This window comes from Bidens hawaiensis, unplaced genomic scaffold (genome assembly GCF_021521415.1).
Source record: "Bidens hawaiensis isolate Kalapana, Puna unplaced genomic scaffold, B.hawaiensis_p1.1 tig00026006_1, whole genome shotgun sequence".
NCBI lineage: Eukaryota > Viridiplantae > Streptophyta > Magnoliopsida > Asterales > Asteraceae > Bidens > Bidens hawaiensis.
In genome coordinates, this window is record NW_027494185.1 from 237839 (window position 1) to 250715 (window position 12877).

A 12877-nucleotide genomic window follows, 5' to 3' on the forward strand; every position below is an offset into this window, starting at 1 on the left:
GGATTAAAGAGTAGACTTGTATAATATATACTTAGAATACTATGATTTATATTCTCTTAGTTTATTATACGTATTATGGCCTCCATATTGGCAGGCAGCTTAATATTACGGGGAATATTCATTAAAACAAAGATTAGATTAAAAGAAAGAATAATGGGATGCTGTGGTGGGTGGAGTAGCGGCAGGGAGGCTGTTGTGGGTGGTGGAGCAGCGGGGAGGTTGTGGCGGGTGGAGAAGCGGCGGGGGCTGTGGTGGGTGGAGGTGCGGCGGGGAGGCTGTGGTGGGTAGATGAGGTGGAGGGTAGGTGGAGGTGGCTGGGAAGTGAAGGTGATATAGGAAAGGAGAGGAGGAGATTACGGTTTGAGAAGATGAGAGTGAGCTAATGAAAAATATGTGTGAGAAGAGGCTAGAAGTGTTTGGACCATGTCTGCACCAGGAAGTGGGCGCGCAGGCGTTTTTTAATGAAACGTCTTCGAAAAAACAAACAGTCTGCGGTAGACAATTTCTGCACACGGTCTGCGCGGAGCAGACAGCAGAGGGCAGGAAGCTCTTTTGGGAAAAAAAAAACACCACATAAATTGTCACACCCCTACCTTAGGCCTAGGAGTGTGACCCAACAGTTGGTATAGCAAGTGTAAATAAATCAGAGTTACGTTATATTAACGAAAGACTTATAAAACTTGTGGATTAAAGTTGCACTATTATAAAAGACGGGATTATAAAAGATTCCCGTTTAAGTTCAAAAGATTACTTGTCTTAATTACAAACCATCATTTTAACATATTGAGTTTATTCAAAACAAATCCGAGCCATCGGATATTTATAGCACTTCGACACTCCGAGCGCTATCCTTGTTCACCTGCAAAATGTAAGAAAATACGTCAGCAACGAATGCCGGTGAACACGATGACGCTAAAATATTTTCTTTTACTTAATTACCTCTCGAGACCACGCCTGCCTCGGCCCATCGTGGCTTAGGAATACAAAGTTAAAACAACACATTTATAACTTGAGTCTCTACTCTAGGTCACCTCAGCAAACACCGTAGCGTTCTAAGTACCCGTACGGATACACAATGGTCGTTCTTCCCGCAGAAAGCGTTCTACGACCAGGCGTGGTGCAGTGTGCCCACCGCGTACTACTACATATGTAAGGATCCAGACAAACGTATACTACAGCCTAAGGGCTAGGCTTATACACTTATTTATAACGTTTTTAGGAACACATAGTCCCTTGTAAACAATTTTCTTATAACATGTTGGACTCGTTTGAAAACAAGTTTGTAAAAGTTTGGGGGCGTATTCACCTTATCGCTTTGGGATCGGCTTCAACACCGTCCGAGGGTCTTTCCCTTGTTATCTCGCACCTATAGTATGAGTATAACCAATTGTTAGTCGGATATACAATCCGACTTAAGACCTTTAGTCTTATTTTATATCCTTTACCCCGCGATGAACCTTTAGTTCATAGATCTCTTTTACTTGAAAACATTTAGTTTAAAATTAATTATAAACCTTTAGTTTATTTATGAAACCCGACGTTTCTTCTTCTCAAATAAACGTATTCTTTTCTTTTATTATTTAAGAATACTTGTTATTACTTAAATAATATTTTCATATCAAAGAATATATATACTTGCACACACACACACACACACACATATATATATATTTATCTATCACAACATATCTTTTATTCTTTCTTTGTTATGTTTTCTTTTCTTTTATCGAGGTATCGAGTATAACCTCGACTTAAGCCTTTAATTTAATATTTTATTATATTCATTTGACATTACGCCTAACCTTGTTGGCATTTTGGAAACCCTAAGGATTCGAGCAGCACTCCCACGCCGCTTGATTTCTTTTGCCTCCTTGATCAATACTTCCTTTTGTACGCCAAACGAAAACCACCAATCTTTAACACTCGTTGGCACGCTTCTCGAGACTCATCACTATGATAACAAATGCCTTCTTGGTTTCATGTGGGTGGAGGGTGGCACGAATTTCGAGGTAACGTTGGCACGGAAATCGAGGAATCGAGACACGGAAGTCAAGGTATTATGGCACGTTTATCGAGGTGGGTCGAGGGTCGGATTTTCGGAGTTTAGAGAGATGCTAGAGAGAGAGTGAAAACTGATTTTGGTGTGAGTTGTGATGAATCCCGTGGCCTTCTATTTATAGGCAAAAATTGGATCCCGTCGCGGTACGCGACGGCCTCCTTGGCACCCGTCGCGTATCGCGACGTAGGCATGCACAGTCCAAATGGCAGACGGCGTGCCACGTGTCTTCACGTGGCAGATGGCGTGCCACGTGTGGACATGTGGCGGACGGCGTGCCACGTGTGGCCATGTGGCGGACGGCGTGCCACGTGGCGAAACTGGTGCCAGACGTGTCAGGCCATGTCGTCGCGTATCGCGATGACGTAAGTTAACAGCGATCGCGTATCGCTGTTGACTTCTTCTAGAAGCGTTGACCAAGCCCCATCGCAATACGCGATGGGCTTGTCTTTTGCCCCGTCCCGTAGCGCGATAGGACAAGAAAACAAATTTTTCATTTTAAACCCTAAGGTTTGGAATTTTGGTATTTTTGGTCCTTTGACTTTGCAAAGTTGACGATTTGAACTTGAAATTTTCATAATGTTACATAAATCATTCAAATTGTTTTGACATCGTTTGTCCGCTTATTTTATTAACTAATAAATCATGAGTTTGATTAGCATTTTCCACTGATTCCCTGTAGATTCAACAACATACTAGCCCTTGATAGTATATGTATTTTATAAATGTTTTTAATTGACCTTTCGACATCGATCATACATTGTTGTTTTGTTTGATTGTTGTTACCTTTTTGTTAAATGAGAATTGCAGTGTAAAATCCACAAAAATTCGATCTAAATTTGACAACTTATTAAAGTTGAAGGATCAAAAATATTCTCAAGATAAGTAATGGGAAAATTAAATAAGGAAATAACAGCATCCCATGTTAATAAAATAAGGAAATTCGTTCAGATGGAAAGAAAGAAGAAAACAGAAACATTCCAAATAAATATAAATAGGAAAGAGAATTTTCTCCCACATTGGTAAATTATATAACTTGTGAGATTTTCATGAGGTAAAGAGTTTCCATAGTAATATTCTTATATGTCAAGATTGTAAGGCCCCGGTCCCTTATTCCTTACTGGGACGTTGGATTTACTCATAAACACAGTTCTAAATATCAGAGTGAATTAAAGCTTCTCGCGGAATACAAAAATATTAAACATCCATTACACAATATTAAAATATTGCCTTTAAACTTTCAAATTATATTAACATAAAACATCATAACTTTTCTTCACTAGATGCTAGTCAACTCAGCCCATGCATGTGCCTCCCTCAAGCAAGCGTGCATACCAAAAGTCAGCTACGCTGAGTGAGTTCTAATTAATCTAGCAACTTACATTTCATAAACATACTTACATATATGCATCCGAAGATACATATTATATACTTAACATGTTTACCTTCCTTCCATACATACATACATGCATGCATTCACACATTCCTTCTTACATACATACATTCTTTCATACTGCATGCATAACTATCTTTACTATCTTAGGTATTAGTAGGGTCTGGTCCATTCTATCTCAGATATTATTAGGGTCTGATCCCTTCCATTTCTATCTCAGATATTAGTAGGGTCTGGTCCATTTCATCTTAGATATTTTTAGGGTCTGGTCCCTTTTATCTCATATATTATTAGGGTCTGATCCCTTTCTTTTCTCTCTCAGATATTAGTAGGGTCTGGTCCCTTCTATCTAAGATATTGTTAGTTTCTGGTCCATTCTATCTCAAATATTGTTAGGATCTGGTCCCTTCTATCTCAGATATTGTTAGGGTCTGGTCCCTTATATCTCGGATATTGTTTGGGTCTGGTCCCTTCTTCCCGTTCAATAAAACCATACATTCCTTGCCATACAGCCATACATTCTTTTCCATACATGCATTAAATATATATATATATATATATATATATATATATATATATACATATTCATAAACATCTACTTATATACTCCTAACCTTTTCTACATTCTTTTATCATTTCAATATCATTCATATATCTTTTATGAGACATTCATATAGCATACACTTATCACTTAAGGTAGGTGTATTAACTAACACACGAGAGTATGCACACAACCCCAAAAACATAATAGAGAAAAGGGGCTAGAAACTCACATGTGTCCTGCTTCTTTTGGAATTGATGGTAACACCTCTCTTCAACTAAGCACGACTAACTGTGTAACAAGGCACATAAGTTTAACTGCTACTCTCATGCTCTTACGCATCTATTCTAGCCTCGGTATTTCTTTCTAGGTCTTTATCATTTATAAACATTACATTTTTTCAAATAAATCATTTATTCTTAAATTATACGTCGCATAAGTTCATATTCACGATTTATGTAACTATACGCTGCATATCCTTCTTTTATCCAAAATTTCACTTATTCCCCATATATGTTTATGGCGTATAAGTTTCCAGCGGATAAGTCTTCCCGTGTATAAGTCTACATATGCGTCGTATATGTTGTCCAAGATATGCGTTGCATACGTTTGGACAACATATGTGCCGTATATGTGACAATCATATACGTCATATATACATTTACGCTCCAAATTGCAGATATGGTTATTTTAAACCAATTTTTCCAGACCTGGATCGAATAACGATCCGGACTGCTTACCGGGTCACAGGTCAGACCGGAGATTGACCCAGATGACATCATAAGTAATATATATGATTTTAGATTGATTGAAAAGTAAATAATAAATAAGAATTGATGTTTTTTTACTGGACGACATTTGTCTATTTAATATTAAATGTTAGTTTTCCTTGTTATTTTGGCAAATTGGTATATCCTCTTTTTATATGTTTATAATGGTTGTAGTCCGGTAATACCTACACATATATTATATGGGTTTTTGGTTATAAGCTCAACTTAACTAACTTAATGCATATTATCTGCTTCTTAACCCTACCTTTGAATTCATTCTTTCACTACATCAGCCGCACACTAGCAACCTCACACTATAGTTGCAACGGCCAGCCGCCATCGTTGTCCGAATTTCATTTTTTTAAGCTCTTTTAAATTGTCTTTTCTTATATCTATTCTGTCTCATCAACACAGAACCATGGTCGGTCAGAGGGTCAGGCCGAAAGTGGAGAGCGGCGATCAAGATCTCGAGTATAGGGTTATATTTTTGATGGGTATTGATTTTTTCTGATTAAAATTAAAAAATAAATGAATTTGTTGGTTCGACAGACGGGGGTCCGGTTTGACCACTAACCGCAAAACCCGGTCGGGTTTTTAGAAAACAGACCAATACAGCAAACTAGATCGGTATGCATAGTGGGTCCTGGTTCGACCATTCGGACTGCCCGGTCCGGTCTGATTTCCAAAACATTATTTTCAAACGTGATTTAAGGGTTTTTACGTCTTTCCGGCGGCTTCAGCCGCCGTTGGCCACCACATTTGGTCGGAATTTGATTATCTTTTACCCAGGTAGCCTTGGTTGATCTATATCCAAGCTAAGGTGACCCTTAAGCTCGTTTAATCACCCGATTCGTTCTAGAACTAGATTCAAATGGCTCAAAACAACACCCCAGGGCTGTGGTGTCAGGTTTTATGGTGTTGGGTCAGCTGAGATAAATGATATCCTACCGAGTTTCATGCAAAACCAACTTCGTTTACCCGTCCTTTTCACGAACCGAACACTACTCGTTTTACCCGAAACAAACCAACTAACCCATCTACTAGAAAGTTCATTACTTAATCAATAATCGTGACCCGTTCTATCATCCTACACGAAAAGTAAACTTTTTTTTTAACAAAAACGTACATTTGAGGTTTATGATTGAAATCACTCGAATAGACTAAAACCATATCAAACGAACTTGGAATTGAGTGATTCAAGCGACCATGGAACCGTCTCGCCCCGATATACGAACCCATCAGCTCGCCGTCTCCGGAAACCACCACTACAATTTCTGGAAAACCAAAACAATATCCGGAAATCTTCATTTTTAGTTGTTACGGTTTTGCTGATAAAAATCAGACTTTCCAACCTCTAATCGAAGATCTGATCAGTGAGAATTTCCGTATATATGCCATGAACACTTAGTTAAAATTTGAGACCAATCTGACGGTTAGATCTCCGAGAATCGTCGGTTCGTGTGGGTTGCTCTCTCAAAAATGGGAATTAGGGTATAAATGAGGTTGGAGGCCAAGAGGGTTGTAATGAGATGGTGACTACATTTATAGGAAGAGTGTATGGTTTCATGTTTAACTTTTCATCTAATAACACTTAACCCCTCACACTTTAGATAATTTCGTTTATCTTTTATAATTCAATTAAAACCCGATTTATTTAAATACCAACGAAACATGGGATGTTACAGGTCCACCCACATTATAAGAGGTTTCGTTCTCGAAAGCTACTTAGTTCTTGTAAAAGAAATACTTCCTATATTCACATCATTTGTTGAATCGTCTTAGCTTCCTAGCTTACAAGTTTATCCTTGTTTCACAATCATTGAGTGATGTTCATTAGTTTTAGCTGTCCACGATTGCTTCCCCATGAAGTCCTCGATGATACGCTTCCTTATTTAGACTTAGAAAGTCTCCATCATTTCCTTAAGCATGCTTTTATATTTTTCTTTCAAACAGAAATATTACACTTACCGTCACAACACTTAGCATTGAATGACCCTTCTGTCTAATTACAACTTTAGCAAATATAATGATTTGCAATACGTTCAAAACATATTAATTCCAAAAAAAGGAAACATTTGCAGTTTCTCCTTCAGGATTACTTTTTGAAATCCCTTTGTCTATTCCTTAAGATAGAACACTTCTTGCAATTATTGAGCACATCCATTGCATAACTTGTCAGAGAACTCCTTTAATTCACTGTTTAAACCTTCTTTCATTCTCTGCATCAACACATAGGGTTCATGAGTTATAGTTGCCTAAGGTAGCTTGATCATGTAGTCCATGATGGCGCATCTTCCTTTTCTTTACTAATCAAGTCTCACATTTTCCTATGAATACATTGTTGTCTGCTACTGCATATCAGGCTGCCTGGTATATCATAATTAATTATCTTAACCGACTTCCTTTTTGGGCATATCTTGACCTTCATATGGACATTTATAATATCATTTTATCCTTTTTGTTTTAGAGGAATTCCCTCTCATGATTACATGATTATCAGTGACAACCTGATGTACATAAAAATATACATCTTTTTAGCATCAAATAATCTCTAAAAACTGCAACTTCTATCAAATAGTATAGCTTAGAAGGCTACTTATGACATCAAAATGCAATTTCAGGTAAATCCAAGCCTTAGACAAAAAAACAAGCGAAAAGACGAAGAAAAATGAAAGAAAACCCAAGAAAACACTTAGACACGCCCCCGTGCTCCCCGAAACACGCCTCCATGCTTCGGAACACAAGAAAAGACAAACATCTGCAAGAAAAGACAAACACTGGACATAGAAGCATGGGGCCGTGCTTTAGCAACCATGGTGCTGTGGTCACCTTTGAGAAGAAGACAAAAGAAATAACACATGTCACTAAAAAGCACGGGGCCGTGCCTCAGAGAGCACGCCCCCATGGTGAGTCATTATGTACGATCTAACATAGCATTTAATGCAACTGGACACGGGGGCGTGCCTCTGGAAGCACGAGGTCATGCCTGCTTCCCCAGACTGCCTATAAATAGAGGACAGTGTTGCATTAATCAAGTGTGCTTGAAGAAAAGTTCCATATGGGTTTCTCTTATAAAAACACTCACATTACACTCATATTGAAGGTCTTGTGAAGAGTTTGAAGGCTTGGAGGTTACCATTGTTATCCATCATCATCATCATCATCCATCATCATCATTAAGAAGGAAGATTCATCCACATTTGGTTAGATTGTTCTAGTTTAATCATGTGTTTGTTATTATCATCTCTTTTAATGTTCATAACAATGCTCATTATGAGCTAAACTGCATTTACCATCTAAAACATATGAAGAAGCTTTGTTTTACTTGATGATTATGTTTAACATGTGATTTAATTTGGTAAAGTACATGGTTATTTTGCAATTATCCTTTGATGAAGAAATGTTTTATCACTTTAACTCAATACATCATGGCTGATGACTAATAATCATTCATGTTCACTCATGTTCTTGGAGACTAGAAATGGTAAAAAGAATACCTTGATAACTAATTTAACATAAAACATGGATCCTTATGTTGTACTTAGAAATGATGAGACATAAGTTATGATCTATTTCTCTAGTTTTGATAATTCTAAAATAACATTGTTAACACGATTTCTTAGGTCTTCATGCTAGTTAAAGAAATCATATGTTAGTGGAGTGTGTAACTATAACCTAATTAAATCAACCAAGCGGAGGTTGTGTGAGTTAACTACAACCACTCGAAGTTGTTAGGATTAGTATTTGAGAAATCGAAGTCAATCCTAATCGTTCTACTTTACCAAACTACTTGTCTGCTTAAATTGATATTCTTGTGGTAGCATGATATTAAGCATAGGATGGACTTGAAAATACGCATGCTACTTTCTTTTATGTCATAGAATATGTTCACTTAGAAATGAGGGACTATTCTATCATATATTATTAGTACAAGTTTATCACATGCTTATTTAAAAATCATCAAGGAAGAATGGAGTGGATTCTTGATCTTAGATGGTAACCTTCATATAATTGAACTACTATTTGGAAGTTCTCTTCTTGTCACCTATATATTATATAAATATTTATATTTTGTAAAATTTATAAACCAACAAAAAATGATTAAAACTCTCCGATTGAATTAAAACGAAGATTCACTATTAGAAACATTTGTGTCCACGGATCGATACTTGGTTCTTACCAATACTATCATACATATACGATAGGTACACTTGCCTATTTTTTGTGTGTTTAGTCTTAGTAGAAATCACTTTTATAAATTTAAAACACGATCTTATGCAAAAGCTAAATCTCCAATCCATTACAATATTTTACCACACCACACGCACGCATCACAACCCTAATCACTTGTGTTAAAACTCAATTCAAATAAACACAAGTTTAAACCATCTCTACGCCTTTCTTGCATGTCTTATGTCCTTGGTTTCTGGCATCCTATTGCGGGGTGAATGTCAGCTCCACATTCGTAACACTTGTGGTTGTTCTTATCCACGTAGGAAAAGTATCATGTCCTCTCACAGTGTCACATACCATAAACTCATTTTTACTTGACTTCTAATTACGGGTTTCACTTTCATCAGTATCTGTCTTCATTGTAACCGACATCTTTCCTTTCGAAGCCTCGATGTAAACCGAGTATCTGGACTTATGAGCTTCATCTTGGATATGGCTTCGAAGATCTCCATGACGTGGAATCCTCTGGCGATCAAATATGATTTTCTCATCATAAGTATTATCTTCCAAATCTCGGTGTAACCAGAAAATTCATTTTTTTTTTCATCTTGCTCTCTTCCTTTATAACTTCTATTGTGCCTCGCAGATCTCGCTCATGAAATCCGAAGGGCTAACTAAATTATACAACTTAATTGTCGATATAACCTCTTCACCTTTACGACTTAGTGCGTCAGCGACCACATTAACCTCACCAGGGTAATACTTGATTTCACAATCGTAATCATTTATCTGCCTTAACCATCATCTTTGCCTCATATTTTGTTCTTTATGCTTAAAGAGATATCCAAACTCTTATGACCTATATAAATGGTACACCTTGAAAACCTAGCATACAGTTACTCTTTCTTCAGCGTCTCTAGTACTTCTCTCAAGTGTTCAGCATGGTCTGACTTATTCCTTGAACATTTCAAGATTATCATCAACAAAAGCAATTTCAGATTTGTCCAACATCGGATGACATACCCTATTCTTCATAACCATATATGCTGCTGGAGAATTCTTCAATCCAAACGATGTCACGAGAAACTCTTAGTGTCCATATCGTGCCCGAAACGTTGTCTTAGGGATGTCTGCTTTTTTTACTTTCAAATGATGATAGCCTGCTCTGAGTTATATTCGCGAGAACCAACTAGCACATTGTTGTTAATGGAACAAATCATCATCCATGGAAACATATATTTATTCATCACCGTAAGCTTGTTCAACTCGCGGTAATCTATACACATTCTCATACTTCCGTCTTTCTTCTTCATGTACATCACAGGTACAACCCGCAGGGAACACTCGGTATTATAAAACCTTTATCGAGGAGTTCTTGTTGTTGGGTTATTAGCTTTTTCATCTCGGACAGCGCCATGCGGTAATGTGCTTTCACAATGGGTAGTGCTCCCGATATTATCTATAATTCTACTCCTCATTCTAGTAGTAACCCAGGAAGGTTCTCTAGGAACGCTTCTGGATAGTTATGCACTACAGGAGCATCTTTCAATTCTTTCGTCTTGGTCGTAGATTTGAAAACATACGCATGGTAGGCACTATACCTTCGCCTTAAAAAACCTTCGACTTATATCATCGAAATGACGTAAAGCCCTGAACTTTTCTTAATACCATAAACTGTTACTGTACCGCCATACAAAGACTTCAAACTTATCATCTTACTCTTACATGCTACATGAGCCTCAAACTCAAACATCAAATTCATTCCCAAACGATATCGAACTCTTTTAAGGTCAAGCGTAAAGAGTAACAAGGAACTCACGTCCCTCTAGTTCTACCTTACAATTCTTCACCATTCTCATACTTTAACGAAAGTATCTCTAGTGGCCTCTTCCATAAAATCTCAGGTACACAACTCCATTCTTCTTAGTGTCTTCCTTCCATATTCGCTACACTATGTAGCTCCATTCTTTCATGCCTTTTCAATTAGGATAACTTGACAATCACTCGTCCTTCTCAATCATCTCTACTGTATCATCATTCGCTTTGTTACTCACGATCCCAACAAGTTCCCTTATGGAGTTAACTATTTCAGGCATACTACATGTCTTGACTCATTCTAGTTGGCTTATCTCCATTTCTTTCATGTTGCCTCCACTCCAATGTGTGATCCTTCTCCATTACTTTATACAGTCGAAGTCCTACTACTTTTGTATATCGTTCTATCACACGTTTCTTCAAAAGGTGTATGGTTGACACGTGTCTTACAACAGCGTCCAGTACAACCTCTTCGTGGTCGCCCCTTTGTAGCAATCGTCTATCTTATATCTAAGGAAACACAAACGTTATCACTCTAGGAATTATTTAGCACATGATTGTAAGGTAAGTAGTTAATGACAGTAGCCAAGTGTAATTAACTCTTTTAATTACTCCTCAAGTTCTACATACTTCCCTTTATGATTTCACTTGTGCTAGTTTCTACTACTCACAAAATCATGTAAACATATGTATAATCTACATTCTTATCCTTAGCAATTAAGCTAGCATACAAACATTATTTCTTTAGCAATTAAGCTAACATTAATACATTCTCCACTTTCATTTAGCATGCATATACATATATTTTTAAATATTTACATGAACTTAATCATGTACCTTACTGTTACAGAGCTTGCTTGAGCGACACATGACTTTCTTGAACTAACATCTTCTTTATTTTTCTTTTTTTAAGTCTCATTCTCTATTCGAGTCTAAACATGTAGGATGCTTATCTCTTTCGAACTTATGCTCTGATACCAACTTGTAAGGCCCTAGTCCCCGGTGCACTACTTGGAAGTTGGATTTACTCATAAACACAGTTCTAAATATCAAAGTGAACTAAAACTTTTAACATATTACAAAAACATCAAACATTTAATCATGTACCTTACTGTTATAGAGCTTGATTGAGCGACACATGACTTTCTTGAACTGACATCTTTTTTATTTTTCTTTTTTTAAGTCTCATTCTCTATTCGATTCTAAACATGTAGGATGCTTATCTCTTTCGAACTTATGCTCTGATACCAACTTGTAAGGCCCTAGTCCCCGGTGCCCTACTTGGAAGTTGGATTTACTCATAAACACAGTTCTAAATATCAAAGTGAACTAAAACTTTTAACAGATTACAAAAACATCAAACATTCATTGCACAATATTAAAATCTTATCTTTAAACTTTCAAATTATCTTAACATAAAACATCATAACATTTCTTCACCAGATGCCAGTCAGCTCAGTCCATGCCATGTGCCTCCATCAGCCCATGTAGGTTCCCGATCGGATCTACACAGGAGTAACTCGTATACAGATGGTGCAAAATCCCCTATGTACGAGTGTGTATACAAAAGAACGAATCGGAAACATATAAAGAACAAACACGTAAACACGGTAGTTAATTGTTGTTAGCAACTCACTGCTCGTAACCAATAAGAAAATCGGTGTCCAGAAGTTATGACCAAAAGTCTATAAAAACCTATGGCCAAAGTTACGTTTTATAGACTTCGAAAACTTCGCCAAACATGCTTGGCGAAGTTGTCCCTAACTTCGCTACTAGGCTAACATCGCCTATATCAAAATGCTAAACATCAAGTTCACCAAAACCAAAACGTAACAAACAATATTCTGATTATAGACATGATAAACTAAAGACTAGTGAACTACTGGCACACTGCACCAACAGACTCCCCCTTGGCAGTAGCTTCATTTCTCTTATAGCTTCGTCTTGTCTTGTAATCCAAAAAGCTGTAGCAACAATCTTCAGGCATGCACACCTTGTCTCACACAAACCGAGAACACTCTTTGATACTTCCTCCCTTCATCTTTCCATGCTGGAATATAAAAGATCTTCTTTTCATTAAGGACTTGCAAATCAGCTTGAGACAAGTTAAACAGGTGCATATGATCATA